Genomic DNA, 10,091 nt, shown 5'->3' with positions numbered 1-10,091 from the left:
AGCTGAAATTGAAGAACATTATGCAAGAAAGGTCTTACCTCGACCTTTTTCGGTTCCAACTACTTTTTCAATGCGGAATGTTAAGAATCAGTTCCAAAAACAATCATGTTGATATCTCCATTTTTCATCAAGATACACAAGTTTTTGTAAAATCCTCTCAAACTCCCAATACTTTTTAGTCCGTCCTTCCTTTATTAAATTACAATAGTATAATAGTAATAATAAAAGGTGTAGTGGACGGACTACTGTATTCGCTTCGGTGACGTCGTCTGTCTGTCTGTGTGTCTGCCCCCATAGAAGGACTTATCCAAACCGGGTCGACCTATATATCAAATTAATTAGAAGTCTTTTTACCAGGAACACGAAAGTGATGGTGCAAATTTTGTCCAGAGCAGCATGAAGCCAAAAAGCAGAAAAAATGGTTTTTGGGGGATTTTTTTCCCATTTTCTCACACAAATGAGTTCTAATCTTGAAACTTGTCGCGACCTGTATTCGCTTCGGTGACGTTATTATTATTATTAATATTAATAGAGTTAACACTCGTTACCTATACACCTACCCAGGTAGTAAACATAGGTAATTCAATGTAAAATAAATATTCCGAAATCTCAAATTTATAATTTTCGTTTAAAATGTGTGTACCTACGTAGGAATAAACCCATATAATTATTTTAAAGCGTTTTTATACAGGGTGTGCAGAGTAAAAATTATAATGTCAAAATTTTCTGTAGATTTTATTCAAACCTTTTCTAATTTATTATTTTAGGTACCTAAGTCTTTCTCATGAGTCAGATACATGATATCACAATCAAAGCGAAATGTCCACCACGCTCAGAACGTGTGTGGCGGAAAACGGCAGTCAGACCGTCTGAGAAGGCAGTCCGAAGCTTTTTCTGCCACACACAATCCGACGGACAGACAGACAGACAGACCGGCGATCTGCCAGACAGTCTAAGCAGAGTGACAAGACTGACTTGGCAAAGTTTTCTTTCTTTTTTTTTAAAAGAGGGAAAAAAGGGTCGTGGGAAATTTTTTTTTTTTTTTTTTTTTTTTTTTTTTTTTTTTTTTTTTTAGCTAGGTAGTTTGATATCTCTAACCTCTACATTCAAGTCTATACCTACTTATGTTTTGCTTGTTCACTAATTTAGTCACCCAGTAGCTTATGAAGAAAACTGACTTACAGAACCTCGAATAAGAATATGGAGCTTAACCACATTCACACCTGAGCTCTCAGCTTCCTATTTATAAATTCAACATACCCACCCTCCCCTCAAATGGGAGAGAGGGGTACATATCTCCCCCTCCCCTCCTTAGATTTACAAATGGGGAGGATAAGGGGTGCCTATATCTTCAAATTTATTTGCCAAGAAATTTCCGCGGCGTAAAGATAAATGGGGGTGTAACAGGAAAGTTAAAGTTAGATATCATATGGGGTGACAAATTACAGGATGTAACAATTCCATGTGAGATACCTGAATAGATGAATATTTTCTCTCAAACAGTGGCTTAAGGGTCTTAAACAAGGTATAATATACCTACATAGGTGTTAGTAGTTTGTATCTTCTGCCCTATTGAACAATGAAGATGACAAATTACAGGATGTAACAATTCCATGTGAGATACCTGAATAGATGAATATTTTCTCTCAAACAGTGGCTTAAGGGTCTTAAACAATAAGGTATAATATACCTACTACGTACATAGGTGTTAGTAGTTTGTATTTTCTGCCCTATTGAACAATGAAGAGAAACACACCTACAATTTCGAATAGAGTTCCCTAGCAGTTTGTGTTTTCTACACAAAATTGAATTTGTTTTTCTTGGCACCAAGCACCCAGATCTAAGGAAGTAGGTACTTGTAGTATTCCCTAGCAGTTTGTGTTTTCTACACAAAATTGAATTTGTTTTTCTTGGCACCAAGCACCCAGATCTAAGGAAGTAGGTACTTGTAGTTCAACTGAACGCTGAGGTGAAAATAAATTCTGTGTTCAAATAACAAGTAGGGTGGGGCTGTCACCCCACGATGGAAACCTAACGCTTTCCCAAGGACAGATATGTAATGGACAAACCTGCTTTGTTTTCCAGGCAGAAGGTAAAAAACATGAACGGATTTATATGGGGCAGATCAGCAAATGGGGCTTGATACCTGGGTCACGGTCATTTCATTTTATTCGCAGATGAGTACTCAGAAAAAGAACAAAGAGAAGAAGAAGAAGAAGAAGAAGAAGAAGAAGAAGAAGAAGAAGAAGAAGAAGAAGAAGAAGAAGAAGAGGAAGAAGAAGAAGAAGAAGAAGAAGAAGAAGAAAAAGAAGCCGCAGAGCTTCGTCCTCATGAGGAGTGGCAAGGACTCCGAGTTAAGAATTCAAACAAAGTTACACAATATTTCCAATCAGTAACCTTATCTGCTATCAGTTTAATGATAAGCGACATCAAGTCTATGATATCAGCATTGCCGGCAGCATAAGAATCATTATGATTAATTATGTGCCTCATCAGATAGTGCTGGGTATCTTCTATCTTATCAGCTCAATTTAGATAAGGAAATCTAGATTCTAGAAATGCCTTGTTGGGAAAATGGATACCTACTTAAAGAAGATAACAAGGCGCGGCTGAGATTTTCCTCTCATAATCGGGTAGGAATTTAGTAAATGTAACGCAATAGATGGGAAAATCACAGCCCATACCAAGCACCTAATAAACTGGTAATCTTCTATAGTATTCATGAAGAATCATTTGCTTTGTTTGATTGGCGTTTTATGGGGATAAATGAACAACAGGTGCCGCATGTAGGTATCGAGAAACACTAAATCAAAATCTAACAACATTCAAACGAAATTTATATGCTACGCATCAACCCACATTAAACCTTACCCAGCCTGAGTGGTGCCGGAAAATTTTCACTTCTACTAAACTTTTACACTGGCCCCTGCAGTATTAAGCCTAATGATCACTAGGTATCCGTTTAGGTCAAACTCTACTCGCTAACCCTAACCAGCCTAGCAAGCTGGCAGTTCCTCAAAGGGTTCTCTCTGCTTTTAAAGATCAAGTACAAGTCCTCACGATGGTTGACTGCGGTTCAGGACGAGCGAGCCAATTTAACATGGCTAGAGCTAGAGACCATCACCCCGGTGTATAGCAGATACAAGAAGACATCTTTTCTTTATTTTGCTATCGCCATTCGGCGAAAGCTAAAGCCGCTACAACAACAACTCTACTCGCTCTAGTCAGATGAGAACATAATCCCATTTAATCGCCAATTCTTGACAATGGTGTGACTGGAGCTAAACTATAGTGGGAATCGTGCTTTATATTGATTACAGAAAAACGCAATTTTTCTCTTTTTCTTGCACTTCCTCCAGGGAAAGCAAGGGCAACGTTCAGACCTCGTAAAAAACAGTCTGAAAGGGCAAAAAAATTGAGAAGTTAATATGAGATGTCATAGCTTAAAACCTTTTTAGCTCTTCTTCTTCTTTAGCTACTCTTCACCTTTTTTTTTCGATGCGTTCGCCCCCTTGCCTTCTTGCCCCGTCCTGATTCTTCATATAGCTGAAATTGAAGAACATTATGCAAGAAAGGTCTTACTTCGACCTTTTTCGGTTCCAACTACTTTTTCAATGCGGAATATTGGTACCTACTTTTTAGTTAAACATTAAAAGGAATAAAGGAAGAACAGGCTCTAGTCTTGATTTCAAATCATTACCCCCTTGCCTTCTTGCCCCGTCCTGATTCTTCATATAGCTATAGATTTTAAATCATTACATGAAAGTATATAGGTATATATTATATTATCTAGTAATAGGGAGCGCGAAGCGCGACCGCATGCACAACCGTGAAGCCTCGGGAGCGCGCAGCGCGACCTCATGCTCAACCCCGCGAAGACCCGGGAGCGCGCAGCGCGATCGCATGCACAACCGCGCGAAGCCATAGGAGCGTGCAGCGCACCGTAAACAAGGGAGCGCGAAGCGCGACCATATATGCACAACCCCGCGAAGCCCTGGGAGCGCGCAGCGCGACCGTGTACGCAACCTCCCGAGCACGCAGTGCGAGTAGTAATAATAATAATAAACTGAATATTAAACAAAATAGGGAGGTACATAGGTAGTAATTTTCTTTAACTACGATTTATTCAGTTCAGTAAACTACGGAATAAAAAATTCCCGGAGGGACGGACCAGCTTGTAATGGGAAATATGGGATTCAAAAACTTTCAAGCTGTTCCACCCAACAATCGAAACTCGATTTTCGTCTTTATCGGTCCTTCTTGGACAAATCCCTTCGATTTGAAACCCTATGGGTTGTTTCTATTGGTGTTTGTTTTCTCCTGATTGGTTTTATTGGTGCGTGCTGATTGGACATCTAGGTCATTGGGTCATTGTAGGTGAGTTTTCATACACAGGCAGAATATCATACTCCACCAGTTCTGCCAGTTCAGGAAGTGTAAATCTTTTGCTTTCATAAAGTAAATACATTAATTACAAAGTCTCTGTGAGCTTTCAAGGTCCATTCCATCAACATCCTTTACCTTACAAGATCTGTTTGATGAACAATCCTTGGTTCTTCAAGATCTCTTTCATCAACAAATCCTTAATTTTTCAAGGTCCCTTTAAACAAAACTCCTTTATGTACTTATAACTTTCAATAGGTATTTTTCATCAATCATCAACAATCCTTTCTTCATCTCTTACCCCAACGATCCTTCACCTTTCAAGATCTGTTTCATCAACAAACCTTGATTTTTCAAGATATCTTTCATCAACAATCCTTCACCTTTCAAGATCTTTTTCATCAACAAATTTAACAATCCTTGATTTTTCAAGATCTCTTTCATCAACTCTCCTTTCATCATCTTTCAATATATTTCTCATCAACAATCCTTCATCTTCCAAGATCTGTTTCATCAACAATCCTCAATTTTTCAAGGTATCTTTCATCAACAATAATTTACCCACTTCCATCCCTTTTCTCTGACAACCTGGTTAGCCACATCAACAACAGGACTCTTCAAAGTAGCAATCAACAAAGTCATTATTGCCAAAATGATTGCCAACATTCGTAAATGGATAGGCACAAGAAGAAGAACTTTCGACAGCCTTTTCTGAATCCTTTGATTTTTTGAAAATGCCTGGTTCTAAAAGTTTATGTTGTTTTAAAGGTAGCGTCCTTGGTTTTCTAGTCGGCTGTCGGCTCTAGGTATATTTTAATTTAAAATTGTTTCTCGCGGAAAATGTTCTAATACCGTCAATTTATCTCGACTTTTATGTACCTACGATTTTAATTTAAAATTGTTTCTCGCGGAAAATGTTCTAATACCGTCAATTTATCTCGACTTTTATGTTGTGTGGGGGTGTTTAGTTCTTTTCAACATCTTGCAAGTTGCACCTCATTTACTTTGCCGATGTCGTTGATTTCAATTTCATCATTATCCTTATTATCTTCTTTTAAGTTTCTTGCTTGTTTGGTTTCATGATGTTGTATCAGATGATATCTTTCAAGATTATCTCTTTCGAAGGGGGTTTTCATTTTATGATTTTGCCGTTTTTATAGAGTATTAGCAAACAAACATCTGCTACAATAAACTCTCCCCACCCAACAGGACTTTGATTATCGGGAGCTCCTCATCAAATATCTAAACTTTACCTCCTCACCTATATCTCTACGTGCTATCATTACCTCCCTAATGACTATAATAGCACCACTCAGATAATTACACCATTCATTTTTAGATTTTATGAGCGTCATTTGATTTTATACACATTACAATTCTCCCTCCTCTCTCTCTCTCTCCCTATCCCTCCTATTATCTTTGGTACATCGTTACCTATAGTCTCCCACCCTCTCGTCCTTCCTTTCTTTCCATCATTACCTTTAGGTCCTCTCCTTTCTCTCTCTCTCTTTCATTATCATTTTCTTACTGTTTGTCGTATTTTCATCTCTCCCCTTCCTTTTCTCTGTGTTCAGTAAGGTGCATTGTAAATACCAAGGATTCTGTACATAATGGTATTTTAGGAGTAGGAGATAAGAAGTTGTTTTAATTAATTTTCAGCAGGGTAAATATGTAGGTATATACCTCATTTATACTGCTAGAATGAGACTGAAAAGTCCCTTTACAATAGGTATATCCTACTGGCTTGGTCTGATAGCTGATAGCCGGTAACCCAGGAGCTCAGGGCCTGGTCACGTCATCACGTCTAATGACATGCCAGTCCAGTTGCACAGAAGTTCGTTCTGTTTAACTGGACTGAATGGACGCCATCGCCATTCCACCTTTTTGCCATTTTTGCCCGTCTAATGACATGCCAGTCCAGTTGCACAGAAGTGCTTTTTGTTAAACTGGACTGGAATATCACTGACTGACATCGCCAGTCCACTTAGTTGTCCAGTTTCAATTGATTTGTAGCTGTACAGAAATGCTTTTTGTTCAAATGGACTGGAATGTTACTGGATAGCAGTGGTGTTAATACAAGGCCAGTAACTGGACTGCCTACACTTCCTAGCTTCCTAATACTGTCCACGTGTAATCTAGCCATTACGGTTAATTTGACCATTCGTAGTAATATATGAAGGTCCTTCGGATTTTGGGGAAACCTTTCTGTGGCCATTTGACCACCGTTATATGTACATAGATAATCAAAATCCCAAGGATTTTAGGGAAAACAGTCAAGAATTCAAGATTTATTTTCCTTCAAGCTCCCGTCCGCACTCCAAACATCTTGTACTATCTGAAGAACACGAAATCTCCGTGTATTTTTCTCTTGAGATGAGAGGAGAGCTTGCGGTGTTCGTCTGTTCGTATCAGCATTCAGCATTCTCTTTCTCTCATCGTAAATTCTCAGTTAAAAAAAGGAAAAAAAAAAAAAAAAAACAATTTCCAGAATTTGTTTGTTCGTTGGTCGGTTAAAAGTTATTTTATAACTTCTAACATTTGTGCGGAATTGTGGTTTGGAAAAAATTGTGCTTTCAAATATTGTGGAATTCTTTACCTGTAAAATAATATTGGAAACCCCCTTCACTCAGGACCAAGACGACCACTCACACCACCTCTTCTGGCTTGAGGTAAGAATTAAAAATCTGAGAAGCTCTTTCAATCCTGTATTCCTCCCCTAACCAAAGTTTTTCCTAGAACTTTGGCACATCATAACCTTAATCCTTAAATAGAACAATTCGTCCCTGGAACAGAAAGATCCCTTTGATAGTAAATCTTTTGCTTTCATAAAGTAAATACATTAATTACAAAGTCTCTGTGAGCTTTCAAGGTCCATTCCATCAACATCCTTTACCTTCCAAGATCTGTTTTATGAACAATCCTTGGTTCTTCAAGATCTCTTTCGTCAACAAATCCTTAATTTTTCAAGGTCCCTTTAAACAAAACTCCTTTATGTACTTATACCTTTCAATAGGTATTTTTCATCAACAACCCTTTCTTCATCTCTTACCCCAACGATCCTTCACCTTTCAAGATCTGTTTCATCAACAATCCTTGATTTTTCAAGATATCTTTCATCAACAATCCTTCACTTTTCAAGATCTTTTTCATCAACAAATTTAACAATCCTTGATTTTTCAAGATCTCTTCCACCAACTCTCCTGTGTCCTTGGCATCATGAAATCTCTCTCTTAGCTCTAAATGCTATTGATATTTCCTTTATAAGTCCTCAGGAGCTTTCAACTTGAAGGAGGGTTTTCATAACTTTCATCATTATCAAAGCTCTTGCTTATTCTTGAAGATCTGTAATGTTCAGGTTGGAAATTTCAATTTCAATAAGAAAATAAGGCATGTAGATAAATAGGTACGGTGCATCCTTTATAGTAAGGTTCTTTTTGATATCTATAAAAGAATAGGAAGGGGAGGAGGAGAAGGAGGAGGAGGACGAGGAGGAGGAGGAGGAGGAGGAGGAGAAGAAGAAAAGATTACATTGGGGTTTGAAAATATAAATTCATGTCAGATGCATCTTTTATAATACCCTATCCATCAGTTGCAGTCAGTTTTACATCAAACTGAATAAGCCTCTTCTCTTCTCTTTTCTCTTCTCTTCTCTCCTCTCCTTCCCTGCTTCTTCTCCTTTCCTCGCTCTCTCGCTCCTCCCCTCCAGAAGAAGAAGAAGAAGAAGAAGAAGAAGAAGAAGAAGAAGAAGAAGAAGAAGAAGAAGAAGAAGAAGAAGAAAAGATTACATTGGGGTTTGAAAATATAAATTCATGTCAGATGCATCTTTTATAATACCTTATCCATCAGTTGCAGTCAGTTTTACATCAAACTGAATAAGCCTCTTCTTTTCTCTTCTCTTCTCTCCTTCCCTGCTTCTTCTCCTTTCCTCGCTCTCTCGCTCCTACCCTCCCCTCCCTCTGTGTTTCCCAGACAATTTGATATCCAATGTCTCCGTCAATACAGGATGTTGGCAAATAGTAAAATCTAAATTACCCATAATTCAATTGAAATAATGTTTGTAATGAGAGTTATGTTGTACACTATGGTAATTACGTGGATCGGCCAAGGTTTGTGGTTCCACGTCAGTGGCGGAAATGAAGGTATCTGGACACTCTGGACACCTGTTAGTACCAGTGGTGGAGAACCGGTTAAACAAGTCTCATTGTTGGGGTTAGGTATTGGCCTCTATTTCACACACCTCGACTACCACGAATATTGGAAATGGTCGGTCCAAAAGTTCCCAGAACTGCTGACAGAAAGAACGATTACCACGAATTTGGGACTCCCATATTGAGGAGTTTCAAGTCTCCCAGAACTGTTGACATGTCTATTGTTTACTTTGCAAGTTCCTGGAGTAGTCTGGTGCTAGATGTGAATTGATACATATCGATAATTTTGTTAGTAATTCAGGCCCCATCCGGGCCGTTGTGCACCATGAATTTCATAGACCCTCTTTAATTTATTCAGCCGTGATGGATTGACCTCCACTGACCTCTATCATTACTTACATGTTCAATTTTGCTTAATCTGTTATCCACAAAATTTTCATTAGTTTCTTCTATGTCCAAATTACAAATTGAATTTACAATTTAACAAATCATGTTGGTTAGAAATAAAATCATAAAATTTACAAGTTAATTGATAGACGAGTTGATCCCTTGAAACTTTGAAATTAAATGACTTCGATAAAACGAAGTAAACAAAATAGATAAATAAAGGAAACGAATAAATTGAATAAATGAAATAGAAAGTATGTAGTAGATAAAGACAAACGAAAGGTTTGTATGAAGCAGTTGTAGCAACTACATAAAGGTATGTAAGTGAACATCTAGGGAACGGTAAAAAGGTAAAAACATTTGAAGCCAAAAGCGCATCATCCCCACTTTTATCTTGAGTTAGACGAACAAAAAGAAACGTTCCATTACAAAAGAAAATCCAATGGTGTTTTTGGTATATTTGAAGCCAAAAGCGCATCATCCCCACTTTTATCTTGAGTTAGACGAACAAAAAGAAACGTTCCATTACAAAAGAACATCCAATGGTTTTTTTGGTATGGATTCCCTTTTGTGTGGTTCATGGATGTAATTGTCATGATGAACATTTCAAATGTTTCATTTTGCATAGATGGTGAGCAAAACCAAGGGAGAAGTAGATCATAGGGAGAGCGTACGAAGAAGATCCTTGACTATAACTTCGCCGAAAGTTTCTAAATAATGTGGATATCTGTGAGGACATGGGAGAACACTTAACATTGCCATTTAGGTCTAACTCGGTTAAAAGTTTGCGAATCTCTTTTGGAAGGAAAAAGTTAGCATTGCCTCAACCTGAGTGGTGCCGGGAAAGTCAGCGGCACGCGATTTGCTAGATGGAAGTCCATTCGGAAACCAACCACGGGCAACTTTCCTTTACTCCAGTAATCCATAGGGAACCGGTGTATTCAACGTGCTATCCCCGCTGGCTGATCTACTGTTCAGAGGGACGAGACATTATCACTGCGCGTGTAATTAATTTACAATACCGCATCATCTGCGTTGGATAATTAATGGGACAATGGGTCACATTTCCCTCTTGTAGACGAGGTTAGGGACCGTTTCCACTATTTCATTAACACATTGCCCACTATGCACGGCCTTGTGTATTTCGATTTGTTCGTGATACAGGATTTCTCT

At 38.2% G+C, this 10,091-nt stretch overlaps 1 long non-coding RNA gene across 2 annotated transcripts; it reads right to left on the bottom strand.

Moving 5' to 3' along the window:
- Positions 1 to 6,999: 6,999 nt before the first annotated feature.
- LOC113470778 lies at positions 7,000 to 9,019 on the bottom strand. Of its 2 annotated transcripts, XR_003393715.1 has the most exons (3): positions 8,476 to 9,019; positions 7,433 to 7,725; positions 7,000 to 7,166 (listed from the first exon to the last, which is right to left on the bottom strand). It is a non-coding gene; the product is annotated as an uncharacterized LOC113470778 (long non-coding RNA). The 2 variants fall into 2 exon arrangements; XR_003393714.1 differs by lacking the exon at positions 7,000 to 7,166 and having other exon boundaries at positions 7,400 to 7,725.
- Positions 9,020 to 10,091: the final 1,072 nt, after the last annotated feature.

This window comes from Diaphorina citri, unplaced genomic scaffold, assembly GCF_000475195.1.
Source record: "Diaphorina citri unplaced genomic scaffold, Diaci psyllid genome assembly version 1.1 scaffold1820, whole genome shotgun sequence".
In the NCBI taxonomy this organism is placed as follows: Eukaryota; Metazoa; Arthropoda; class Insecta; order Hemiptera; family Psyllidae; genus Diaphorina; species Diaphorina citri.
Note: the sequence above shows the minus strand (reverse complement) of the source record. Positions and strands in the feature narration are given on the sequence as shown.